The sequence below is a fragment of the Myodes glareolus genome, chromosome 17 (assembly GCF_982192425.1).
Source record: "Myodes glareolus chromosome 17, mMyoGla1.1, whole genome shotgun sequence".
In the NCBI taxonomy this organism is placed as follows: Eukaryota; Metazoa; Chordata; class Mammalia; order Rodentia; family Cricetidae; genus Myodes; species Myodes glareolus.
The window spans coordinates 30,382,151-30,390,631 of NC_142042.1; positions in this window are offsets into that span (position 1 = coordinate 30,382,151).

Consider the following 8,481-nt stretch of genomic DNA (forward strand, 5'->3'; position numbering starts at 1 on the left):
CCCCCTAAAAGAATACCCACTAAGGGTCTGTTTGGCCTTGGCTGGAAGGATGGGAATTGGAGGAGCTTGTGGGAGTGGATGCAGAGTTTGTGTTTGTTCATAAACTTGAATGGAATAAAGGATGGGAACAGTCGGATCTGCTGAAATGATCAAAGACCATTAGAAACCAATACCAGAATGATGTGAGGAACCTGCTGTGTCAGCCTGGGGATAGCCCCACCTCTCCACAGGGGCTGCCTGCAAGGAAAGACAAGTCTCTAAATCAATGCGATAGAAAACAAAGGAAGGCTTATTTGAGTATCAGTAGAAAACACATCTCTTTGGGCAAGTTGCTTGTTTTTGTTTTTGTTTTTGTTTTCTTAACCAGGGAGTGTTGGGTGACTGAGAAATAAAATATTGGCAGAACATAATCATAATTCAGTTAAATACAAGCTTTAAAGGGAAACCTTATGAGCCTTGTGTAGCCCCAAATAACCATATCAAGCTGGCTCTAACTAACACTTAGTGCCAGTGGAAGACACAATGGAATTCTTTCATTGCTTCTTAGCAATATTGGGGTGTTTGATTTCCCACTTTTTAAAAATCCTGCTATCATTGTATGATGTTATGATTCCCTGAGTACGTACATGCTTCCCTTTGACGAATCCACACCTAAAGGGCTGGGGAGAAGGCTCAGCACTTCACAGCACCTGTTGCTCTTGCCGAGGACCTGGATACAGTAACCAGCACCTGCATTGTGGCTCAGGACCACCCATAACTCCAGTTTCAGGGAATATGTCAACCCTCTCTGGCCTTTTCCCTCCACTTATGGTCTCCACAGACACCAGGCATATATACATAGAGTCTATGTATATATATGTTTTACATGTGTTTTACATGCATGCAAAACACTCGTGCAAATAAAATAGAATAAGCACATCTTTCAGGGTTTCTCTGTGTAATTCACTTCAGTTGTCCAGGAACTCACTTTGTAGACCAGGCTGGCCTTGAACTCACAGAGATCCACCTGCCTCTGCCTCCTGAGTGCTGGGATTAAAGGTGTTTGCCACTATGCCCAGCAATAATTTTTTTTTTTAAAAAAAGGACAAGTCCGCACTATGTCTGTGGTTCATGCAAACAATGCTCACCAAATTGTCAGAGCATCTGTTGACAAATGGGGAAAGAGGGTGAAAGGTGACTGCACATGTCTTATTGTGGAGGTTTTCTTCAAGGAATACAAAATGCATTCCAAAACTGTCAAGAAACTTAGAATTGTGTGCATATTCAGATTTTGATATTATCAGTCCCTAATTCATTTAAATATCAAAATGTCATGGGCTTGTAGATTTTCACTTTCTGAGTAAGAAACTCGTGTTTGGTTTATTAATGGGTCTGTGTTAGATTAATGTGTGAAGTACAGATGTAAAAATTTTGAAATTAAGAATTATGCATATGCTGTTGCTTTCATGAGCTGCTTTCTGTGTCTGTCTTTGTCTGTCTCTGTCTCTCTCCTCTCTCTCTATTTCTCTCTTTCTTCTTCTTTCTCTCTCTTTGTCTAATTTTTTGAGACAGGGTTTTGCCAAGTAAGTCTGCCTGGCCTGGAACTCACTATGTAGACCGCCGGCCTTAAACTCTCAGACATCCACCTGCCTCTGCCTCCTGGGTTCTGGGATTAAAGTCCTGAGTCACAATGTCCAACCTTCTGCTAGCTCTCACTGTAAAAAACAGTATTCACAAAAAGAAAAGGAACAAGCCCAAAGAAAAGCTGGCAGTACTGTGCAACCCAGAGACCAAGTAACCGACCGTGTGCAGTAGTCTGGATGGATAGCGGATTTCTATTTGTTCAACTTTGTGCACAGTTTTGCTGAGAAAACCAAAAGACAACTTCGATTTGTCCTCAGCTTTGCGAAGACGTGACCAACGTCAACCACCCTTAGCTAGATCCTCTAGCACTCTTTTAACTTAAATAAATTCAAGAGGCACTTGTGTGGTCTGAAAGTTTGTGTAGATGAAACCCGGCTGAAATGCTGTGTGAAGGGGGCGGGGAGCGCGTGAATAGCCCGGGCGAGGCTGGCGACCCTGGGCCGCGCCTGTCCATAGCGTGAACTGTCCTAAAGGGTCAAACTGTTCATCTTCAGTCCCTCTTTCAGTGTGCAATCCTACTTTAAGAGAACAAAAGCCCAAAGCACGCTGTTATCACGAAATGGGAGCCTGGTGATTTAAACTCATCCCCAATCAAGCCTTAGAAAGGAGGCGGATTGCGCATAGCTAGTGAAAAAGTTGAAGTAAGGGGAGGGGTGAAGGGGTGGAGATCTTTAGAAAACCTTTGTTCCTTCTGAGAAGCTTGAACTTTGAGATGGCCCGAAGCCCTAAAATTTAGGGTAGGTGTCTCTGTAGGGAGGTCAGCACTTCGACCTCACAAGTGGCGAGAGAGTACAAATGGTCCAGACTTTCGACAGATGACTATTCGGGCGTGAAGGAGGGAGCCCTCCTTGTGCGTGCTCGTGGCTATCCCACGACGACGCCAAGAGGGCGCGTGTCTACCCTCTGCAGAAAGAGACTGCTGTGCCTTAATCCTAACCCTCCGAGTGAGCTGTCCGAAAGGCGGAAAGATAGCGAGAAAGTTAAGTAAATTAGCAAATCCCGGGGATCTTGTATTTGGAGGGTGTCTGGGGATTCTCTGCGGGTTTAAAGGTGCAGTTTCCAGAACTTGGGATGCTGGCATGGGGAACAGTCAGCTTTCTTTGTAAAATAATCGTGCATTTTTTTTAAAAAAAAAAACAACAGTTTCTCTATATTTTATGGATAGCATATCTCTATGGATAGCCCTGACTGTCCTGGAACTTACTGTATAGATCAAGCTGGCCTTAAACTCAGGGATCCACCTGCCTCTGCCTCCCAAACGCTGGGATTGAAGGCGTGCGCCATCACCACCCGGCCCATTTAAGGTTAGTTATTGGTGGTGGAGACATGAGAGAGTTCCACCTTCCCTGCTCTCCTCCGGGAGTCAAAGAGCCGCGGGAAGTAGTGTAAACTCACACCTGCTGACCCCCAAGCTCTTGTTTGGGAGTCACACGCTCTCTTCCTTCTTAGGTCGGGTGAGGGGAGGGTGTGGTTTCCCACCGAGTCCCGAAGGGGTCCCCACTACGTGGCAGCGCTGGCTCATCCCGTTGCCAGCCCCTCCTTCTGTTTCGGAGGAATCAGTTAGAAACATTTGAGTTCAGAGGACTTTCTCCCAGGCCTGAGACCTCTGCTCCAAGCCTCGAAGTGCCCTCAAGTCAAACACACTGGTGACCCGGTTTGCCTCATCGGGTCCGGTGCCAGCTCTGGGGAAGGCAGGGCCTGGAAAACTCTCGTCCCTGACGCTCCTCTCTTCTTCCCCAAGAAGGAAAGAACTCACTGGGGGAGATTCTGCTTTGCTTTACTCAGGTGAGGGGGAAAGAAGAGCCGAATGTGAAGCTGGGGGACCTTCTAGCGAGAGAACTCCTCCCCAAGCCTGTGTGCCTGCAAAAAGGGACATTGGCTATCCAGAGAAAGTGCAAGAAAGAGCACTAATCGCTGAACCAGGAGACAAACGCGATTACCAGCCCCGAGCCCTGAGTCAGAAAGTCTCATAGACTTTAAGATGTTAATCCTCGGCATAATCCTTCCTTTGGCGTGTAGGAATAGTGCAGCCACAAGAGTTGTTTTGTTATTTATATTGGCGTTTAATAAAACTCAGCCAGCAGTGAATGGGTTGCCCACTCTCCAATGGTAATTAATTCCCTATTTCAGTGACCCAATTGTCCTGGGACAGAGCAGTGGGCCCGTCCCGGTGCCCCGTCCCCCTTTGTGCGGATACACTGCCCTCGCGCTTCAACAGCTATGGAAACTCGTTCTTTTGATGTCATTCAAGGACTTTCCTTGGGCATCTTCTAAACTTCAAGGACCCTTTTCTTTCTCCATTTCATGAAAAGCAGTGCTAGCTTGACCACCTCTGTAGAATGTAATGATTTGGTGAAAGGACCCTTTGGGGTTTGTGTTAGGAGTTAGACAGAAAGGAAATTCGGCAGCCCGCTGCCTTCAAGAACGGTCCCCAAGCTGGAAAGCACAAAACTTATGCAGAGAAACGGATGAAGTTCTTGAAAGCGGATCCCCACCACCACCACTCCCGCTCTCATTTTCCCAGTAAGGAAAACAAAAACAAATACCTAAAAACACTTCCAGAAACAAACAAGAGTGGTTTTCTTGCGGGTACGTGTTATGGAGTGAGGCTGGGTTGTAAATAAGTTTGAATCTCAGCGGGCACGATTTCTTAATCTACGTTTCAGGGGAGTAAGATATTTATTTAATTTATTCATTGCCTTTTCCCTCCTTCCTACATTCAAGGGTATTTTTTTTTCTCTTGATAGGGTTTCTCTATGTAACAGTCCTGGCTGTCCTGGAACTCGCTTTGTAGTCCAGGCTGGCCTCGAACTCACAGAGATCCGCCTGCCTCTGCCTCCCAAGTGCTGGGATTAAAGGCGTGCGCCATCACCGCCCCGTTCAAGAATACTCTTAAGAGCATCCAATCCCTGCCAAGCACTAGGCTAGCCCGGAGAAATATTGGAGTGCACAACATGGACTCCGTTCCATAGCTGCATGGAGCTTACATTTAAACAAACAGAATTTTGATTAAACTACAGGCGTCTAAAAATGGTACGTGCTATAAGACAATGCCAAAGTGTGATGCAAGGCAGCATGGCAAGAGAAGGGGAAAGGAGATATTCAAGCGCCCCCTCCCCTTAACCATTCAAGGTATATATACACCTATGAAGTTGATTTGTTCACTCTTTCACTCAGTGTTACTCCAGCACATACTGTGTGCCAAGTCAGGAGAGAGGCACCGGGTCTGCACTTGGGGCGAACTCCGCAGTGGGTCACAATTTTGAGAACACACTTCTGCTGGAGCAGGCCTGGGCGGAGCTGGGTCTCCCGGCCGGGAGGGGGCGGCCGCGGCGCGCCCGCACAGCTCCCCGCAAGTAGCTCTCCTACCTCTTTATATGCACTTCCAAAAAAAAAAAAAAAAAAAAACTTCGCAAGTCACAGAAACAATTCAGAATTCAACTAAAAAAATACAGAGTGAACCATATGGCCTGGGTGGCTCGAGTCGGCTGCATTTTCCTCCAGACAAAGAGGGGATTGAGAGTTGAAGGAAAGGAGAAAAAAACCAACTTTCCGGCTGATGAAGCTGTTGTCTGGAGGCAATGATCCCAAATCTGAAGGCTTTATTCCGGCTCCGACGGAGACGTGATATGTCATATGATTAGCATCTCTCATATTTACAAGAGAGGTATGGGCTGCCAGTCTTGAGAAAAAGGCGAGAGAAAGAAGGGGCATATGCTGAAATGGATTTAGCATTTGAAAGAGAGAAAGGAGATCGGATAAATACACTTAAACGAGGATTTAGTTTTACTCCTGTTGAGTTCTAATGGATTGTTGATTGAGATTTTAGGGGCCTGGAACCGAGGTGTCAGCAGTAATTTAAAGGAGGTATTCAGTCCGCCAGCGCCTCTTTTCTCCATCTCACCCGCGCGCCCCTCCCACCCCTCACTCATTCACGCCTAGGAGCAGTGCGGGGCGGAGAAGGCTTTTACAACACAACACCGGGCCTTCCTCCAGCGCCCAGCGGTGGGGACCGGGGCGGCGGGGGCTGGCTGGTGCGACCTTCGGGCCACACCTGAGTCTCGACAACTCGCGACGGCAGCCGGAGCGCTGGGCAGGCAGACGAGGTCGCGGCTCCCCCTGGCGGGATTTGGCAGTACGACTCCTCCCGGGGCCTCTGGGGAAACCCGCGGTCAGCGTCCACCAGCCCCACAGGGACCGAGGCGACGCCTCCCTCCCCCGACGCCCTTCCTGGGTGAAGATGCGCGGTACCCAGGCTGCGGTTTCACACGGCGAAAATAACGAGATAGACTTACCAACACTTCCCCTCGGGGTTCTGATAGCAGCCAAGCTTGGGAACAAAGGCACGTGGCCCTCAAGACTGTTCTGAGAAATTCGCAGTTTAACCAGAAGCCATGAGGCCCAACAGACTGAAAAGATTTCGACTCCAGACAGCAGTTAACAGGGCTTAGCTGTTCTGCTCAGCGAATCCATATGGTGTGTGCGCAGATAAACCGTTGTCCTTGCGTCTCTCCAGACTGCTGCTGGTTTCTCTCTCTCTCTCTCTCTCTCTCTCTCTCTCTCTCTCTCTCTCTCTCTCTCTCACACACACACACACACACACACACACACACACACAGAGACAGACACACAGACACCAATGAGGCTTTATTAGCAAATGGTGATTGCTAAGAGTAGCGATATTCATGTAGAATTCCCTTCATCAGGCTTGGTGCCAATCTCCCTTACATGTGGAGCCACTTCACTGTTCATTTCTTTTTAGATATCATGCGTATAAAGTGTTAGTGGCAGAGCTGGAGAGACGGCTTGCTAGTTAAGAGCAACTGGCCACTGCTCTTATACTCCTGTCCAAGCCCATGATGGCTCCCGACTCCACTCCTGGAGACAGCCACAAAAACAGTGAGGCTTGTGCCCACACAGACACAGGTACATATACAAAGATAAATATAAGTCGTAAATAAATAAAAATGTTGCCATTGATAGCTCCTGGAGAGGGCAAGTTAGTTTTCTTTAGTGTTCTCCCCAATAAGTCAACCATTTTCTGCTTTTGAGGGTTTTTAGAGTCTATTTTCCCTAGAAAAAACTAATTTCACGATGCAATATTGTATAGGAAAAAAATCGAGGGGAAAAAAATGAAAAGATAGTTTCTAAGTCTTTGGTAAAAGTCTACCAAGAAACTTTGTAAGGACAAAATAAGCTAGAAACTCAAACAAAAGTCTATGCCAATATTAACTAAATCTGAACTCATTGATTGTTGCAAATGGGACACAGTTTCTTCAAGTTCCCCTCTGGGGGAGAATCTAATTCACCACAAAAAGGGGGTGGGGGATACAGTTTTGTTGCTTTTGTGAATCTTGAATTCTATTCTTGGCAAGTCCTCCAAGTCACTTTAGTTCTACTGAACGAACACGTTCTCTGAAGCTGAGCATCGCGAGGCTTGAGGACACTGCTTTAGGGGGAAGGGCATTGCTCCAAGATAAATATCTAGCCGCTCCCAAAGAATGGCACAGTTTTGTCTTCTCCTCTGGCTTCCTTTGACTCCCGCTATCTCAGGACACTGTTCCTGGTGACACCTTTCTCCAAGCTGTTACTCGGACGCAGATCATTTACTCACAAGAGACTTGTTAAGAAACGGTTCTTCATTAAGGTAATAAACAGCCTTGCCTTCCCTGACATGATTTTTCCCTTCCTTATGAAGTGGGTCACAGAAATACACACAAGTACTTCACTAGACTCTGTCTCAAGCATCAGGCCAAAGAGGTACAGCTGGACAGCGACTTCAGCCATAGTTCACTGACAACTGGAACTTCTCTCGAATTTTGTATTTAAGAAGAAAAGTCTGTCTCTACCAGGTGGTTATGTCTCTTTAATCATCAATGCTTTGGTCAGAGTGAACACCAAGTTAGAGTTCATGGAAGCCTGGGAACACGGTGACCTTCCCTCTTCTGCCATTTTGTCATTGGATAATATTAATTTGATAATGCATCTACCCTCCCGCCAAGACAGTGTTTCTCTGTCTAGCCTTGGAACTCCCTCTGTACACCAGGCTGACCTGGAACTCACAGAGGTCTGCTTACCTCCACCTTCTGACTTCTAGGATTAAAGGTGATTACCATCTCACCCAGCTTATTTGTTTGTTTTCTGACTTTTTTTAGGCTAATTTCCAACACATACCTGCTAAAATTTTTAAGGTAAGAGAAACTCCTAGCAAGAAAGCAGACCCAGTGATCCAAGAACTTCTATAAGAAAGCAGACACACAGTGAGCCAGAACTATACCAGATAGGACTCTGCAGATGACTCCCTCACGTAGATCCCCAAAAGAACATTACTGTCATTATCTGCTGCAGAATAATCCTGCATACTGTGAAAATGTGTTGCTGTCATTGTTAATAAAACACTAATTGGCTGGTAGGAAGGTAGGATTTTCAGGATGGAGAGAATACTGGGAAGAAGGGCGGAGTCTGAGGGGTCTCCAGCCAGACCCAGAGGGAGCAGGATGTGTACAAAATGAGGTAGCAAGCCATGAGTCATGGGGCAGCACATAGATAAACACAAACATAGATAAACACAAGCACATAGAAAAACAAAAGTTAGATCTTATAACTGATCTATGTTATAAGAGCTGGCTGGAGATAAGCCTCAGCTATTGGTCGAGCATTTATAATTAATAGTAAGTGTCTGTGTGGTTTTTGGGAGTGGCTTCGGAGACAGAAAAACCCTGCCAATTATTATTTTTACACGAGGAAGTCTTTGCTGAAGATTGCCTGTCTAATAAGGGCCAACATCCCTGTGGTAGTTGTAGTCCGTTATGATGGTATTCAGGCCTGAAACTCAATCATTCCCATTTCCTGAGCAGA